The sequence below is a fragment of the Cygnus olor genome, chromosome 3 (assembly GCF_009769625.2).
Source record: "Cygnus olor isolate bCygOlo1 chromosome 3, bCygOlo1.pri.v2, whole genome shotgun sequence".
Classification (NCBI taxonomy): Eukaryota; Metazoa; Chordata; class Aves; order Anseriformes; family Anatidae; genus Cygnus; species Cygnus olor.
This window is the reverse complement of record NC_049171.1, coordinates 33661795-33681021: the sequence shown is the minus strand read 5'-3', so window position 1 is coordinate 33681021 and position 19227 is coordinate 33661795. Positions and strand designations below refer to the sequence as shown.

Here is a 19227-nt window from a genome sequence, read left to right as displayed (position 1 = left end):
GCTGCCAAAACACAGCAGAAGGCAGCCCAGGGCTGTCACACTGTGCCCTGCCTTGGTTTAATGGCAGCAGCAACTGTGACAAAGGGCCCAAAGCTACTCGAGAGAGAGGTAGGAGATCTGGCATTATTTGTTTACTTGAGAGCCTTCCTGTGGAGGGAAAGAATTGGGTAATAAATTGCCCTTCCACGGATTTCGTAAAAGGAAGATCAGCTCTTTATTGTAAGAGCTTCCCCTGATAGAAATAAAAGGTGCAAAACATGGAAGTCGAAAAAGCCACCACATACCTGGAAGGAAAGGAGTGACAAGGGTTCATCTGCCCCGTACGCCCTGCTCTGCCCCAAGCAGCAGTGGCATCTGTAGTCCTCCCCTGGGACAAGATGTGGGGAAAGGTTGTGGGAAGAGAAGGAAAGCACAGCTACCAAGAAAGGGAGAAGAGTGAAAAATGAAAGTCTCCTGGGTTGGTTATATTAACCTGCAAGAGCAGGGAGTGGAAAGGAAAAGAAACCAGCAGCACCCTTTTACAGGATCCCCAGCTAACTTTAGGAAAACAGTTATTTTCCCTCAATGTTTCCCGTGGTAACAACATTTTAAGGTCTGCAAAAATGCTAGGAAGCTGTATATGTATCATAGCGCTGTACAGAAATGGAGCAACGTTTCAGCAAATGCTTTATTGTTGTGGTGAGGGGAGCTCCTCCCCACGTGTATGACAGCAGCACCCATGCTCTTACAAGGCTGTCATAGAGCATTCATCACTCTTCAACACACCATGTGTCCAGAAGGTTTGTTTAAAAGTCTACAGTAAATCGCATCATATCAGTTTTTCGTTTGTTTGTTTGTTTTCTGAATTTTGTGGGTTTTGTTTTAGTCTCGTGTGTGTGTGTGTGTGTGTGTGTTGTGGGTTTGGTTTTTTTTTTTTGGGGGGGGGTGGTTGTGGGGGTGTTTTTTTTTTTTTTTTTTTTCTTTTATAGAGAAAGAACAAAGTAAAACCTGCAGGGTTTTGGACCTGCTGTCCCAAGGCTGAGCCTAATATCTAATCTCTAAGCTCCCCTGGAAAGCCTACTTCATTCTTGTTTTCCTGGTATTCAAACAAGGGACTCTGAGAAACGGACAGCCAGTAACTTCGTTTCAGGGTGGTCATTTGGTTGCTTCTTGAATCAGGCAGCTTGAGATGCTTGAAAACAACTCCATGTATCTCCCCCAGAGGATACATATACATCACATCTCTGATGTGTCTAAGCTCCCTTGGCCTCTGTCCAGGAACATCCAGATTTCCTGACTCATGGCAATGTACCCTGTCTGGTTGTACTTCATTAGCAGCAGCTCAAAAATCAGAACAGTATTATGCTGTTGCATAAGTTTTTCCAAGCAGTAAACAATAACACTCCACCACAAGCTTTATTACATTTATCTTGGAATTCAGGATCCTGAAGAGACTGCAGCTTATTATTTTCTTTAATCATTACCCAAAAAGACTGCAAGATGTTATTTTTTAATAAATATTTTCAGGATAGATACGTATCTTATTAATGAAATGTTCTGAAAAGGAAGAAGAAAATCCTACAGAAGCTACAATAAGATAAGAACTTTTCTTCCAACTGAGAAACGTGGTTATGATTTTATATTATTTTATCAATATTGTTGTCATATCAGCACTTACGCACTAAAACACTGCAGGCAAATTTAGGGATGCAGAAGCTGAAAATACTTACTAGGAAAAAAATGCATTGTATAGGTGTAATAACATACCTCTCAAAAAGTCCCATTCTAAATTGATCTTTACTTGCATTTCAGGTTTTTGTTTTGAACATTTTAAAAGCAGGAGCATTATCAACTGGCTCAAAGTAGGCTTGAAAATAAACAGTCTACAGCTATTAATGGGGTTCATTAAAAGAAAACTCTGTCTGACTCGAAGGTTTATTTTGGAGCTACGATTGCTCCACTCCCCTGCTTGTGGCATGATGCAGCTGCTCTTTCTTTAATATTTTTGCTGACAGCTACAGCTGACAGATAACATTTCAGTTCACCCCAACATCAACGCTATCTGAAGGCTCCCTTACTTAGGCTGAAAATGCTGGCTTCCTCATGGCTTTACCTGCATCACAGCACAACTGTGCGACTGTGAAATTTGTAATGGGCATTTGTAATGGGGCACATATAGATAGATGGTAACACACTGAAAAATAGGTTCAGGGAGCAAGGTGCAAAGACCGGAGAACCTGAGTGGGTTCAGCGAGAAGGGGACATAGGAATAAAGTAGCCAGTGTTTTACAACACAGTCAGTCTCTAAAAGGCTGCAGTTAAGAGTTTTATTTTTATGAAATACCAGAGGAGACAGGAGTTTTCTAGCCAAGGGAGAACACCTTGGTGTTCATGTAGTCAAAGTGTGAGAGGATTTCCCAGCCTCAGGGCAGGAACAGCTCCAGCCTGGGTGAGCATTATGGCAGCAGCCAGGCCATGTTCTGGGGGAGTGCATGAGCCATACCATGATTGCTGATGGTGCAGCAACAGCTCCTCATCTTTCCCTTGTTTCATCTCCCCTCCCACACTCTAAGAAAATATGCTCCTGGATCTGGGAATAAAAATAATAATGCATACATAGACATGCAATATGTCAATTGTTATTTGTTGCCATACATTAGTTGTTGCGATATATATATATTATCGAAGTAGTTTTTTATATTCATTACCATTGTTAATACAAAACATATTTTCTCCATCTTAATGCATAATCTGCTAAAAAACAAACTTCAATTTCTCGGTTCATAAAAGTTTTTGGGTAGTAATCACTCAGTAGTACTGTGATGCACACAAAATGAACTTTTCACAAATATAAGACCTTTCCTCCTAGACAAAAAAAATAAAAAATAAAAAATAAATTATACTTGTTGCAGAGCTCCCAGTTCTGCCCTTGAGCCTCCAAAGATGTAAGAGAGGGGAAGAAGAAAGTAGAGAATAGTTTTGAGAAGCAGACAGCAAGAGAGAAACCCAGACAGAATGGTGGGAGGGAGATACTGTTCAGTTAGTCCTTTAAAGGATTCCCAGGAAAATTAATTATGATTAAGTCTATGTATATCTTTGTACTTTTTGGATTGATGGTTGAACCTAAAAATAAAAATAAATAAATGCTTTGCTATATTTTTTCAGGATTTGCAGTGAGGCACATTAGTTTTTGTTTGCTTTAAATATTTTACCAGACAGCAAAATACTGTTTTTCTTATGGGGCTCCTCTAGCAAAATTTAAAGAACAGGAAGGCAAGTGGGAGTTTGGAACCATGAAAAAAAAACACAAAGCAACCCACAAAGGAAAAGGTTAGGATACTTACTATGAGATAGGGATTAAATCACAGTCCTCCACCTCCCAGGAAAATACTTTAAATGTGAGTTATTCTGGGATGACTGCTTCATTCTCTGCATAGAAAAATTTTCTACTTTATATGAAATACTTAAATATTTACTGGAGCAAGAGCAGACACTTAGGGAGACTCAAAGTTAAATGCAACATCATAGAGTTTTCCTTACTCCATGCGACCCAACACTCAGTCACGTCAAATACCTGGTTTGAATCATGTGGACAATTTGAACAACAGTTTCTTTCTGTATAGTAAGAACTTTAACCAGTACTTGGCCTTGAAAGGGAATAGGGACTAGTGAAAGAAGAGGACAGAAAACATTTTCTTACCATTTTTCAGCCTCACTCTGATAGTACCTCTGGCTTCTTGTGACTTTAGTGTGGGAAAAAAAGATCAGACATAGCAAAAGGAACTGTTTCTGCAGTTCATACACCACATTTTCATTTCTTTTCTCTGAAACTACATACTGAATTTAACCCGAATCTCCTTCAGGGTACTCAAAACCATGGTTTTAGGTGGGATGAGTTGTTTACTAGAAGATATCACCCAGCATAATTTCAGCTGCAGCATCTACTCAGGCTATTCTGCTCCCAGTCCCCCTGCAGTGGGGATCCTCGTGCAGGTGCTCTGGCTTTTCTCTAGGCCACGGGAACTGACTCGACACTGGGAAATTTGGAGATTAACTTCATATTCCCATTTCTCTCCATAGATATAAGAAGAAAGCACAAGTCATCACTGAAAAAAAAAATCTACCAGTACAAATAAATAATACAGTGTCATCGTGCTATCAACAAAGCAATAAAACCTAGGTTTCCTGAGCCACTGTGAATCCAGTGGTGATAGTAGATTATGTAGCCTGTAACAGTCTAAGAAATACCTAGAGTATGTACTGTTGTGTTTTAGTTTTGATTTATTCTAAATCTCTTCTTTGGTACAATTCTTTTTTTCCACAGGCTTATCAAGGGTGTTAAACTTTAGCATTTTTTCATGCAGTTCGCTCAGTCCAGCAGAATCTTTCAGACTCTAACTGAAGAGTAGTGTTGCATCTATGCAACTCCTAAAACCAAAACATTTATTTATTTATTTATTTATTTTATGGAAAGAAAGCCTTTCTTAAACAGCTTGTATTAAAGCTTCATTGTAGTTTAATAGGTCAGAATTCCCAAGGACATCGCAGAGAAATCTGGCAGAGCGTCAGATAGGTTCATCTTAAAAATGCTGTCATAGAGCATTACAGGCAGGAAAACATAAACTGCAGATGTTATGTTGTTTTTTATATATTTTCAGAATGTTGCCAAAATAGGTCATTTGCAGATCAGATAAAGGAAAAAACTTAGTAAGCTTGGCTGAAATTGTTATAAGGAATATTTAGACATTTCTAAGGGCATCTGAAAATGTACTGTCTGTGTCAGCTCACCAATCTTCAAACCCTGTCCTTTTTTCATGTACACTCTAAGAAATCACGTAATCCACTGAGAATATGATAGTGAATGTGAGAACATACACTGCTTCTGACGTTTCATTTACAAATGAAAATATTTGTAAAATATGAACTGTGTTAACAAAAGCTGTGTCTTTATTTTAGCATCTTTTAAAAAGTTTTTTTGTTTATTTTTTGGTTGTTTTTTTTTTTGAACACAGAAGGAAGGGAATGCATTTGTTGATAAGCAGTCTTATGAACACAGCTATATACATTCTCAATCTCATCTGTTTAATTCTAGCAAGAGAATTAGTTGATCTAAGTGAACTGTTTCAGTTGCTTTATCTTAAATTTTCTGTGCGAGTCCTTCCTTAAAGTCATGGGAAATCTGGGAAAATCGGGATGTTCCATCCAAATACTTCTGTGAGGCTTACACAGATTTCTCTGACCTAGAAAATAATCTGAAACTCTGTTAACAGAGGCATTTAAAGGATTTCTGTTAGTCTCTGTTTTGTCATAATGCTAGCAAAATATAGCTAATCAGCTCTGAATTAGCAAGAGATAAAAATTTGAAGTATAAATGTGAGCAGATATTAAGCTATATTAAAAGCCATGTATGCCAATTGACTTGCAATGATGTTAAGCTGGGACACAGAAGAGCAGAAATACTGCAGAGCTAACTTATAGCAAGACGTCTATCTAAGTTTGCCTGACAATTTTCATTAAAATATCTAGTATTGTATGAAACACAGTTGCTTACAACTTTGCCAAACTTCAGTTGTTCGGGCTGGACGTCTGGCTGAGTCTGAATTGTTTTTGGAAGTTCCAACTAAAATGCTTCAAGCATTTCCAAGAATGAGATGAGAAAAAAAATGTTATTTGCCCATGTTAAAACAATCCCACAACCATTTTGCTGAAGTTTTAATGTCTCCGTGTTCCAGAGCAATCTACTGAGGTTCAGCTGGGGTACTGCTCAATGGCAAGAACTGACTCTTGCCATCCCTGTGAAAATTATGCCAGGCTAAGAGCCACTGAAAAAAAACGTTTCACGAAGGTCACTTGGTAGAGATTGGTAGCTGAATTCTCAGAATAGTCGTGTATGCTGATGCCAGTCCAGTTGCTCACACCTCACCTGTTGCAGCTGCCCTGTGCACATGCCGTTCCCAGAAAACACACCCATCTCAGGGGTATGGGGCTAAGCAGTGCCCTTCCCACTGCTGAAGCCACAGTGCAGGAACTGAGGTGATGGATCTTGTTCCTTCTGTTTCAACAATTCTTCCTCAGCACAGCTTGTGACACAGTGGGGATAAAAAAAATTAAAAAGTGTGGATGGCATGATTACCTTTGCCACTGGGAAGGGAGAGTGGAGAGGAGTAGTATTGTGACAAAATGTTGTTTAAGATTTTGTACCCATCAGTCAGGAGCTCTTTGTTAGTGACAGGTATCATCCACCACCTTTGCCACGGGATGGAAACACTGTACAAATATGCTTCTATTGGCAATTTATTTGGGCCTTCAACTGACTCATTCAGAATCAACATTATCTCAGTTCATGTCTCTCTGTGGTCAGAGCTTTGTCATTGCTCTCTTTGGCACTCAACACTCCCCACCAAGCTGGACATCCCTCCGGGTCTCAGTGTCCACCTTGACTGACCTGCCAGCTATGAGCTCTAGAAGTGCTCTTCTCCGTTCCCTCTCCAACAGCTGCAGCAGCTCAGAGCCCAGCATCACCCATCTGCATGGCACCACACTTCCCTGCAAGGCTGTCTTCTCAATTCTCCACTTTGGATTTGGGCACGGGGCATGCTCCCGAGGTGATTTGCTCAGCCTGTTTTACTTGTGTAGGAGCAGCTATGGCAGCTGCTATTCCCATATTTTGCCATGCTGACTGTTCTCCTTCTCTCTGCTGTGCTCTCCCTCAGGAATTCATTCCATCTGACTGTACCATCTGTCTGAGCACTTCTTATTTGCTTGCCCCCCTCTCAAAAAACAGGGCTTTGCAGTTCTGTTGTGGTTTTGTAGAGCAACAATATGTGTTTCCACTTGTCACAGCTGTATCTTTGTTTGAAAGCAATGTGGTAATGTCCATACAGAAACTGTTAAGAATTTATGGATGACACTTTGGCTATGTCTGTTATCAGGAAATTAGACAATGCCAGTGCCAGTTCTCTGACCCTAAGTGCAATTGTCACTCCGTGGTCATACCTAGTCCTCAAACCTCCTTAGCCTTCAGAGCAGATTGGCTATGTCCAGTCTGCCAGCCCACAGCGAGGCTGGTCCCCAGCCAGGTCCAGTTCCAGAACCCTTCCAGGGCGACCGCTGGTTGGGCTGTGCCAGCATTTTACCCGAGCCCTGGCACTGTTTATCCTGCTAGTTTAGACATAATCCTCATGTCATACTCATCTGAGCACATCGGATGCCTGGGATTGTCTGAACAATCACATGAAACCTTTTCTGCATTATAAAGAAATATTTTATTATTATTGAATCAGACTTCTCTGAGATCACAGATAGAATGACTGCTTTCCAAGAATATTTTGAACATCCAACACTGGAAAATTCTAACATTGGAAAAAATTTTGTGACGTGTTTAAAACCTTTTTTTTTTTTTTGAGTTGGTTTAGGCATTATTTTAATATCTCCTCTGAATGCACCTTTGTTTGCTTTCTGCTGTTCTGCTTTGAATGTCTGTTTCCTTGTCCTCCTTTCATTAGGTGAGCTTTAAAAAAAATTAATAAAGCTTGGGGACAAATGTTTCCACCTGAGCTATTGTTAATGAGCATAGCAGATGATACTTCAGTCAGATGAGACAAAGCTAATAACACTCCATTGAGTCTTCTTAGTTCTTCATGGACAAACAGCGCTTACAGCTACAGGCACAGTTGTGCACAGAATTTCTCAGGACTGGCTTTACCTCTTTTCAACAGGAAATGTAAGCAGGGAAAAAAATGTCTGCAGAAATGCTTATTTTAACCATATGTAGTTTTGGAGGACTGACTTTTATTGAACTGCAGTTCAATGAGTACCATAAAAAACTCATACAAGCAATTCTAAGCTCTGTCAGAGAAGAGAACAATAATAATTCCTTGATACATCAAAGGCTAAACTGGAAACAGCCAACAAGCCAACCAGAAACTCAAGTAACCGGTTTGTACTCTTGGCTTCATCAGAAGGGAGCACAAAGCTTTAGGTAGTGGCAATGTCACGCTCTGCGAAGCTTTCTGTATTGTTACATGCAGGACTAGAGCATTGGGGTGTGCAGTACCTCATAGGGATTTGATGCCGGCTGAATCCCTTGTCCTTCTCCCCCATGAGAGGACAGAGGCAGTGCCTTAGAGCCCCAGGAGTTGTTCCCTTTCATGAAGCAGAACCTCAGAGGCAACTCTGTCCTGAAGTGATCACATGAAGTCAAAAACATCACCCCTTTACTTGAATGTTTCCAATGCCCCACGTACAATGCACATTTTCTTAACATTAGAAATCACAATTCTAAATCAAAGCAAAAGGGCTTTTATCTGCCAACATCCTTGTTCAAGATCCTTCTCCAAGAGCTGATGAAATCATCTGACATAAAGCAGAGCAGAGGCTGTATTCTTTGCAGAGCTTTGAGTGATGCATATTTTACCAATTCTGCCATGAGAATGGCATTTTTGAACAAAACTGCAAAGTGAAAGAAGACATAATTTTAAAAATATGCTTATGTGGAATTTTAGCTGTGACATACACCATGAACGTTGCTAATGATTTCAGATATTAGACTATTCTGAAGCAATTCAACACACTGTTAAATTGTAGCTTGGAAAATGTGCCCTATGTTTCCACTACTTTTATCTTAAGTAGTCTTTCTGGCATAATAAAAAATTGTATACAAATTGTTTAAAACCAACAGCTCCAGCACTAATGCAGCTGAAAAGTTTCTGAGAAGCAAATGTTGCATAAATAAATATAACTGTCTGAATATACATGTGATGAAGATCCTTGCTGTTCAAGATACTCACCTTTAATTTTTAGGTGCTTAAGGCATTACCGAAGGCTTAAAGTTATTACTGAAAAGAGTGCTGTGACATCTGAGCCGTGGCATGCAACTCATTTGCAGTGACAAACAACTTTCTCTACCCTTCTTTCTGTCCATGGGAAGAGTTGATTTTGGATTTAATTGAAGGGTGAGGCAACTGCTTTTGAGATAATGTTTTGCAGTTCCCTGCTGCTCTGTTCTTATTTTCAGGCCCATTAAATACTGTTTTGCGAGAACAGCTTTCTCATTTGAACTGCCCAGTAATGACAACAAATTCGTGTGGTTTAAGGCTAACGTGAGCCAGTTCCAGAGCACCTGCCAGGAGATATGATTTTTTTGTACCTCAGCTGAGTATACAATTAGCTTGTATAGTTGCAGAGTATGAATGATAGTTTTTATTCTAAAAGTAGAAGTCTTTTGCATTCGGACAACGAAGGAAACATAACATGTACTTTCAAAAGAATTCAGTGAAAGCATCCTTGGTGGGAAAACAATGTTTTTCATGTCAGTACTGCAGCGGGATAAATCAGCCTGCTTTCAAGGGTCCCAGCCAAGCCATAGTAGTTTAAAAGAGCTGAGCATCAAGTCCTTCAGATTTAGCTCCACATCCTGTCATAAGCAATCAGATGAAAACAGAGAAGTTTGCTAAATTAGCAGTAAGCCACTGACAAATTTTCCCAAGGTAACGTTTAAGCCTTGCACTCTCTTTTGGCCAACCCCTGCAATTCAGTGAACTTGAAGGAACTCCACAGCATAATTTGCGGCAGCCGGGTACTGCGTCTGTGCTCTGCCCTGGAAAAACAAACAAACAAAGAAGCAAACACACAGACTGATGGCCAAAAGCAGATAGCCAGGGAGAGCAAGTACAGGGCAGGGATACAAAACTTCTTCTGAGCACTTGCTGCCTCCAGATATTTTCAAGTTGAAGCTGATGTGGTTTATCTCATAGCAACAATAAGTATTTCTCCCAAGTATTTCTCCAGTCTCCCTCCAAGCCATGAAACCTTCTGAATCCAGAGACAAGGAGCTCTTCAGATCTGCTGTTCAGCATGAGAAGAACCACCTCATTTTGTTCATCTGCAGAGAGTTTCTGAAAGCTTGTATAAACTAAAAATAATCAGCCAAAGCGAGCAGGTGCCAGGAAGCGACAGGAGCATGCATTAATTTTCTGCTAGGACTCTATCAGTTGGAAAGGTGTCAGTTACATGCCTTCCTGGCCTCCTATCCAGACATAGACTGAGCTCTGCTGAGCGCTAGATGAGCAAGTGTGAAGGCCGAGGCCCTTGCAATGCACAGAAATGATCAGATACGTCTGTGGGATTGTTGAGAACAGGTTTCCTGATGAATAAAAAGCCTGCACATGAGTTCTTCCCATGGGGTCAAGATCTAGAATCAGTACTCTAAACCTTTTCATCACCCCTAGAGTGTTTACCTCCAATATTTCAGAGGATTAGAGACAACAGCAGTCCCTAGGGAGGTTCTACTATGCTTAAACTAGCCATAAATTGGACTTAAAGGCTATAGTGCTGGAGATTCCTTAGTGAAGCCATCTTTTATATCTGATAAACAAACCTCAGTGAAATAATGTGGCCTACTAGGATTTTCTTCGACACCTCTTAGGGCCCCGACATCTCTTCATTGACTGTCTTATGAAATTAGTTCATGACCTTTGCCTTGTCAGTGTTCAGCAGCTCCGTGTAGGGTCTGTGTGCCAAGATACTCTGGTGCTTTTGCTTTGTGAATTTGTGTCTTTTAGGAGTTCCACCACAACCACTAATTCATTCCACAGAAACAACAGAGAAGTCATGAGAAAATACGGACTTCTGTTAACTACCAGCCTGGCCCATCATCACACAGGCATGTTGAAATGCTGTGTTTTAATCAGCTTTTGCTAAGTGTAGCAGCCATGCTTAAGTTATCGTCACTGAATCAATCCAGTTTTATTGGACATGGAAATTATTTAGTTTATGGATTAGGGAAATCGGCCTATTTACACAGTAAAATGCATATTAGTCATTGAGAAAGAAAAGTAGAAAATGACTAACCATCTTTTTTTTTTTTACAAGACTTTAAGAAAAATCTATAAATTTTCAACTAAAGATTAGCATAAGTCAACATGTTACTGTTTTAGAACTACATTAGTGTATTTGTGATGAAGTAGTGGAAAAGTAGAAAAGAGACTGGACATTGCTTTAAATTGTTAGGTGACAGTGATTTATGTTACTTTTTATGTGAGAGGAAGAAAATAAGAATTAGCAGTCTGATGGGAAAAAATCAAAGGAGTACATTTTGAAAAAAAAAGTTTTGAATTGCAGATATGTAAATTCAGAAACCACAGTAAGAAAATATAAATTCAGCACATAACATCTCTTTTGCAAATACATCAAGTTTTCTCTTAAAACTGGTGAGGCCATTTTCCCCTATGTATAAAAAAATGTTCCAGAACATCAGCCTGCTGAAAGCTCATCAGTCTCCATTTACTCATGACAAGTTTGTTTCGGAAAGTGTTTGGAGCACATGGACAGTTTCTGTTCAAATCAAAGACTACTTTTCCTTGAGATAAAATAGCAGTTTAAAGAGGAAATTAGATCGTTGGGATGTATATACATGATGTACAATGCTGAGGTAAATGGAGAACTGGAAAAATGCATATCCTTTCTGATTGTATCCTTATAAATATATAATGAGAATAGAAACAGATGCTACGATGAAGGTCACTAGCATTGTCAGCATTAAAAGTGAAACTGGGATTGCTTTGTTGAGAGAAAAAGGTATAAAGGAGTCATGAAGGGAGGATATTGAATAAGGGGAGGCTGAAGAAGATGGTTGGATGCTCCTTCACAATGCATGAGTGAACATACATGTGGTAAAAGCAAAAGGCAACAAAATTAAAACAACAACAACCAGAACAACATGCAAAGCTATGTAGACAAACACATACATAAACGGGTGCTTGTTTTTCAGAGTGCTTGATTAAAGCCAGAAGCTTAGTGTGCTTTCAAAGGAATTTTTATATAAGACAGGGAAAGATGTTAAAAGTCAATAATGCAAGTCCTAAACCATCCATTAACTGATGACAATGGAAAGATGTTTTCCATTCTACTGGATCCTTTCTTTCTGAGCATATCATGCTGAATATGAAGAGCTGAAACTAGCATTTTCACAAGAAGCTGGTGAGAGATTTTTAACTTTACTTGCTGAATGAACTGGTAATAACAAACCCACTTTAGGTGGGATTAGAATGAGTGAGATTAAGATAAACAAAATCTTATAGTTATGTTTTGGGCATCTTCATAATGAAATTTGCCTTCACTGTGATAATATAGTTTATATCAAGATAGCATGCTGGTAATTCCTGTAAAAGTTTTGTCAAGGAGTGGCAGGAAAGCGAACATACACATAGCTCCATTGCAGCAGTAATTTTGTTCCATTCAAGGTGGATGTGTGTCTGTGCATTGAGAAAAAATACCTTTTGTAAATGATTGATTTTATGTAAAAATGCTACTGGCTTTGGCAAAAGTAGACTTTTTCCAAACTTTTTTTCCTTTTTTTTTCTTTTTTTCTCCTAAAAAGAAGTTTTCTGCTTTGTAGAAGTTCACGGCTTTTTGCTTGAAGCTCAGCATAAGCTATCATGGAAGCATGAGAAAACTGAAGTTCTGTACAGTTTCTCCCAAAACAGACAACAGACAGCTCTCTTTTTAACAAAATGTCTTTCCTCTCACATGTACAATCCATGCTATGACCAAAGTAAATGAGAAACAATCATAATTCTGTTCCTTTGGCTATATCTTTTGGAAATCCTCCAACATAAAATGCATTAGCACAAAAATGTACTTGTCCTTAATTAATTTATAGCTTAGAGCAGAATACCAGAAATAACACTTGAAGTTCAGATACAAAGGTTTTAAAGTCATGGATAAAATATTGTATGAAATTTGTAATAAACCTTAAATAGTGCTGGAGGGCAAATAAAACTAATTATCAATAATCTTAGGAATTTCATTGATGTAGAACTGCATGTAAAAGATGTTTATCTTGTAAAACACTTAGATTCTATTGAATTTATTGTCATTTTGGGAGACAAAATTATTTAAGTTTTTCCACTACCCTAAACAAGTACATTTACTAAACTGAACTATTTTGGGGGTTTTGTTTTTGTGGTTTTGGTATTTTGTTGTTGTTTTAAATAGCTTGAAGCATATAGAATATGCTGTAATATCTTGTTCTGAAGCATGCATGCTAGAAGGTTACAGAATCTGTATTATATAGTACAGCTTTATATAGGAACATGGGACTAGAAAGGGTATAATGGATCATCAAATTTATTCTCCTAATATTGTAGAAATCACACTTTATAAATCCCCTTCATAAGTTTATCAGGTTTCACTGTAAGTGTCGTTAGGATTTTTGCTGCTGTTACTGCAACTGGAAAATTGTTCCCAAATCTCAACGCTCCAGGTGAGAACCTGTTTCTACCTTCTAGCACAGAATAAATTCTGGCCAATCTGTGCTGTTGGGTTCCCTTACCAATACTGTCATGTAGTTTAAATGGCTCTTCCATCTCCCTGATGTTTTCCTCCCTGATATATTTATAGACAGCAACTGGATCGCTTAACAGCCCTTATTTTGCTAAGCTAAACAAGTCAAGCTCTTCATTATCTCTTCTCATATGATAGGTTCCCTCTTCCCCAGTCACCCTAGAAGTCCATCTTTGTACCTGAACAAGTCTGAGGTAATGTACTACAAATGACAAAGTACAACAGTCTTGTATAATAGCGTAATAAAAGAAGCTATAGCAAACAGAGTAATAATTTCAGGCTTGCAAGGATGTGCAGTGCCAAATATTTAGGAGATTGAGTAAAGGTTTTGAAATCTTCTAAGGGGATCTTTATTAGAAAGAATGCTTTTATCTAAGCAGTTGATTGAAATTGCAGTATAAAATGTTTTAGGGTTTAATCAAAAGCTGGGAAATCAATGAAAATCATGATTTGGTTGAGAGTTTCAGCCAGCTCTGTATGCAGTTGATTAGACTTGTGACAGCAATCACAGAAGAAAGGGGTCTGAGATTTTCAAAGATTGTTTCACAATAACTGAGAAAATTCCTGTGAATGCTATATAAAATGTGATAAACCTTTCCTGGAAAAGCCACAGTTGTATTCATATGATGTCTTTAAGAAATTTCAATGGAAGAATTCGGCTGGTTCCTTGGAGTGAGTGCTGCAGAGTGGGGTCCTTGTTGAGGACAGGCACTGTAAAGCAGAGAGAGTGTGGGGACAACTGATCCCACCACCTCCCAGGATGGTAGAGAAAAGGATATTTGATCACATCCAGTATCCCCTGGTTTCTTGTGTGATAGCTTCTTGGAAATCTTCAGGAAACTCATGACTCCCAGCTGTTAAGGCTGTGACAGCTATCCGTTGTTTTTTGTCTGTTTGTTTGTTTGTTTTAATCCTTACTGAATCAATAGTTTCATCAAGTCTAATGGGTAGCTTTGTACAGAAACTTTTTCCTAGTTGTGCTGAGCCTGCCATCCCAGAGCTTGGGGAGTCACTGGTGTGTAGGATGCATCTTAGTTTGGAGATGAGAGGGATTTTTTTTTGTACTGAAATCCTTCTTTTTTAATGAATTAACACACTAATTTCCTTTTAGCTTTTCTCTGTCCTCTAAAGAAAAAGAAAAAAAAGGAATTTCATCATACACTGTAGGAAAAGAGAAGCACTACTTTTAGCTGGTACACAGGCACACAAAGATCAGTGAAAATGAAATGCTCTTAAAAACACAAGCTATTTCTTACGTGAGAGCAAAGGGTATTCCCATCCGTGGTTAGGAGCAATTCAATACATGCTGAAGAAAATACATGTCAGGGCACTGCACAGGTGGCCAGGGGCTGGGAATGGTGGGCTCCTGGCACCTCCCTGGGGTTGGGGACAGGCCGTGGACCCGTGGGTGGGCCTGGCTCTGTGGGGCCCATGGCTAAGCATGGCTGGGCTGTGGGGAGCTGGATCCGGCCCTGCTGCAGCCTCACTGGGGCAGGGGGTGACAGCCCCAGGGCTGACTGGGATCCTGGGCCCTTGGGGCCCTGACGATAAATTAAATGGAGTGGCAGTTGTAGAAAACATTTCTAGCAGTAACAGGGTAAAATAAAGCCACAGAATTTGTACACGTGTCCATATGATGCAAAATACCACCAATATGATTGAGCAGGCAGTGGTAAGAAGGGAAGTTTCATCAAAGCTGTCATTAGAGTATCGTGGTCAAAACGCCAAAGAAGACTTCATCTTTCCTCCTGCTTAATTTGGTACCCCAGTCCATGGTTTCTCCCCACCAGGGAGAAAGGGATATGTATATGTGAAAGGGGACAGCTGAGGCAGAGTTTCTCCAAAACAGATTTATAGAGAATCAGTAGCTTCACATCACTACGTTGAGAGTAACAAACAAAAATTAACCAATTTACATTTATTCAGTTAAATTGTGATGTTTACACACCTCATATTTTGATATCATGCGCTTATACAGTTGGTGCATGTGATCAACACCCTCAGCAACGGGCATGGAAAAATGGGGGACAGAGGAGCCCAAGAGGCATCCTGCTGTGAAGGGGTGGGATGTTTTCATAGCCCTAGTGGGTGAGAGATGCCGGGGGCAAAGTCTGCAAGCAAAACTGCTGCTTTGGTTAGCCCAGTGGGTGGTTAGGAGTGGTTTTGGTGTGGTTGTATGATCAACGTTGGTGAAATCCTTCCTGAACATCAGGAAGCACTTCTTTACTGTGCAGGTGTTGGAGCACTGGCACAGGTTGCCCACAGAGGTTGTGGAGTTTCCCTCCTTGGGGACCTTCAAAAGCCACCAGGACATGACAGTGGCTGAGTGACTCTAGGAGTCTATGGCAATATCTCCTCTTGGGAAGATTTAGGAGTAGCTACTACACTTAGATGACTTTAAAACTATATATTATAGAAGCAAATTACTCTTAAGGGCATGGTTTTAAACCAAATCTCCTGTGAGCAAGTTTTTTTTGAAAACCATGCACCAAGCCACTATTTTGCATTGAGTACATCAGGTTTTAAAATCATTTAAGCTGATGAAAATCTGGAGTGATTTTGTAAACTCAGAAGAGTCAAGACTCTTCAAATATGAAGTCAGAATTTAGCCTATTATGCCTTGGTCCACCTTTTTTTTTTTTTTAATTTTAATAGATTAACATGAGCTGGTTGACACAAAACTGTTCTTTATTTCTTATACTTTGTGAATCGCACTGAAATTTAGGCTCTTCATTATGAGTACATGGCTCACTTTCTTGTATCATACTTGTATCAACTCTAAATAGTTGCATGCTAACTTTTAAAGACAATAATCTTGCTGCTTTGTTTTTCAAATTAGTTAAAAAACTTTCACTGACTCTTCTGAAGGTCAATCTTTTTGTAGGGCAAAAAATTAATTTCTGTAAATCCCATGTTCCTCATACAAATTATCGCCAAATTGCTGTTTGTAAACTGCCATGTCAAATGCGATTCAGAGCTTGTGGGTACAACAGTGAGATAACCCAAGTCCTTGTGCTTGTAGCCAATGTTTTGTGTGATAAATAAATTACTAAATAAATAAATGCTCTACTTTCTTCTAGAACTTGCTGTTCAAGACTGAAGTTTCCAAAACAATTTTTCAAGAAAATTTAAATATTTGTCAATGAAATAATCTATAAAGCTAAGTTTAATTTAAAGGGTTTGCACCAGTTTAATTGTCATTACATCTGGTTAAGACATCTTTACTGTGTCTATGCTTACATTGCTCATAATCCAGTTAATCATGTTCTGTCAATGTAGAGCAGGGACAAAAGCCATCTGTAAATGCCAAGCTGCTATTTACTATTTTGCAAGAATTCACATACAGTTTATTGAGAAATAATGGGGAAATGTGTCATACACTGTTTTAGCTGCTTTAAGCTTAGACACTATAGTGGTCCTGCTTTATTCCTTAAGTGTTAATCCCCCCATATGTCTGCATTGTTATTAGGAGAATTATATAAATGATTTAAATAGCAGTCGGTCTCTCAGTATCTGCTCTACTTCCATACTTCCATGGTTATTGGAGTTGTCACCATTGTCCCAGCCTTATTTGCCTTGCAGGCTGTGCAAGAAACTGGTCTGCAGCTCTTGCTGTGCTGCTGATTGCCCAGCTTGGCCAGCCAAGGGAGTCACACAAGGGAGTCTGTGGACTATGTGCAGTGTGATTACTGGATGGCACAAGCAGGAGAGCTTACTTCTCTGCAGTTGTTTCATCATTGCGTTGCATTGCATTCCATATATTCTGCAGAGCTAGTCTACTCAGTGAGGAACCCAGCATATTACCTACCATTTTTTTATTTCACTTGTTACAGTTACTCTCTTTTGGAAGGAGAGTTTTACTTGGTATTGATTGCTAAATTAGAGCAGAAAGCTGCAACTTGTGGCACCACAAGGAAGCAGCAGGAGTGCAAGGTTTTACTGCCGGGATTGGTATTTCTGTATCATATCTTCAAGTGCATCACCTGGTGTATTCTGAATTATGTGCTCTGGCTGTTGAGACACCTAGATAAAGTCAGAGGGAATCTTTAAATTAAATATATATATATATATATATATATATATACACATTTTCAAGCCATTTTAAGTCCAGCAACCTGTGTTTTCCAGCTGGCCTGGTGGCCAGCAGGCTGAGCAAGCATAAGATACTGCTTCTCCATTTTGTCATTTTTTTGTCAGCCCCTGAGCTTTATCTTTTCTCCAGGGAGCAGCAGGGACCCCAGTCAGCCCCAGGTGGGAGCAGCAGAGCGATGGCACAGGGACAGATCCATCCTCGACCCCCTCCTACCCCCTCCGGACCTAGATTCTAGCGAAGCCCCTGCTCTGGAAGCATCCCTCAATACAGGTACTGCTGCACACCACGGGCTGCCTGGCGAACACAACATTTAGGAGTTGCAGTTGCAATAGCATGGCTGGAAAGCAACTCTTGAGTTTCCTGCAGATGTCAGCTCCAGGAGGTGAACAAAATAACTTATGTCATCTGCTGCCTTTCAAAGGCTCATTGGAATTGCAGGGCTGTCAGAGCCCTCAGGGATTGTTGAGGGTTACCAAGGACATCCTGAATGTACAATATTTTCCCTGAAACCTTTTAGCATATTTTTTAGTTCATAATAAGCATCCTGAGTTAAGGAATTAGTGTAAGGATGAACCCTTCAGCAGGCACCACAGACTCTAATGACCACATTGGATGCCTCAATATTGTTTGGGATTTTGCATATCTTTTAAAAGCCCTGTTGCTAGAATTATATGGGTTATACAATACTCCTTATTTCCAGTTTTAAAATGTCTTGTGGTGCTGGAATGTACCTTGAAATTGAGAACCCAGATCAAAACCTGGAAGGCAACCACTGACTAGTTTTCTGAAAATCTCAGAACTTTAAGCCCAGTATCATATCATATTTTGAAATGTCTGACTCATTTGGAAAGTTTGGGATTGTGTATATTAATTACGGCCCCAGAAGATCTATCTTAACAATCAGAAAGCAGCTCCATTTGTAGTCAAGGATTGCAAACACAATCTTCCTGGAACTGAAAATTGTACATTGTGCAATTTTTATGGCTTGTATAGCTTTTCTATTTTTGGTGGGTTGAAACCTGCAATACATCTTATAATCCTCTTTAAATTGTCATTCATAATGCTAATTTCCATTAACATGGCATAACTAAGTTTCTATCTTAAATTTATATAGTTACTATTTTACCTAACAGTGCTACACAGAGAAAATTTTATTTTTCTCTGGCACAAAGCAGATGCGAGTACAGTTAATGATGTGTTTCTAGTTAATAGATTTTTAAATCAGACTTAACACAGTATCTTCTGTTTTATTTAAAAATGTGCATGTGTTATGAAGTTCAATATCTTTTCCATTACTTGAACAAACCATTTATTTAATCCTTCACCTTTTTAGGCATTTGGAACAGTTTCTCTGAGGTTTGGGAAAGCCTAATAAACTTAGGCTTTTCAGCCTTTAGGAAGATACAATGGGAAGAACAATTCTGTTGTGTTTTTTTTGTTTTGTTTTGTTTGCCTTTTTAGAAATACCTCTTCAAGGTACAAGAGATCATTACGTGACAAGTTTTTATACACAACTGTCCAGTCTTGTTATTGTTAACCTAAATAGAGATAATGCCATGTATTTTGCTACCTGTAGAAGCCAAGTGCACATTTTTTCATACCCCACCTTGAGCGCAGGGGAGATGTGTGTGCTGCTGGCACACCAGTCTGTGGCATAATGCTAAATTCTAGGTTCTGACAATATTTTTATTTTCTGGGCTTTCTTATCCATCTAATTATAATCCGTTAGCTATCTTAGGTCAATCATACGGCAAACTCACAGCTATACAGAGACTTTCTAAATATTGCCATTTCATCGCAGGTCAGTTTTA

General features: G+C 39.2%; 1 protein-coding gene across 1 annotated transcript in view; it reads left to right on the top strand.

The window, feature by feature from the left end:
- Positions 1 to 19227, top strand: part of FILIP1 (filamin A interacting protein 1) — a 106224-nt gene that overhangs the window by 10945 nt on the left and 76052 nt on the right. The window contains 1 exon segment of the mRNA XM_040552350.1: positions 17546 to 17686. The gene's annotated coding sequence lies outside the window, so the exon portion shown is untranslated.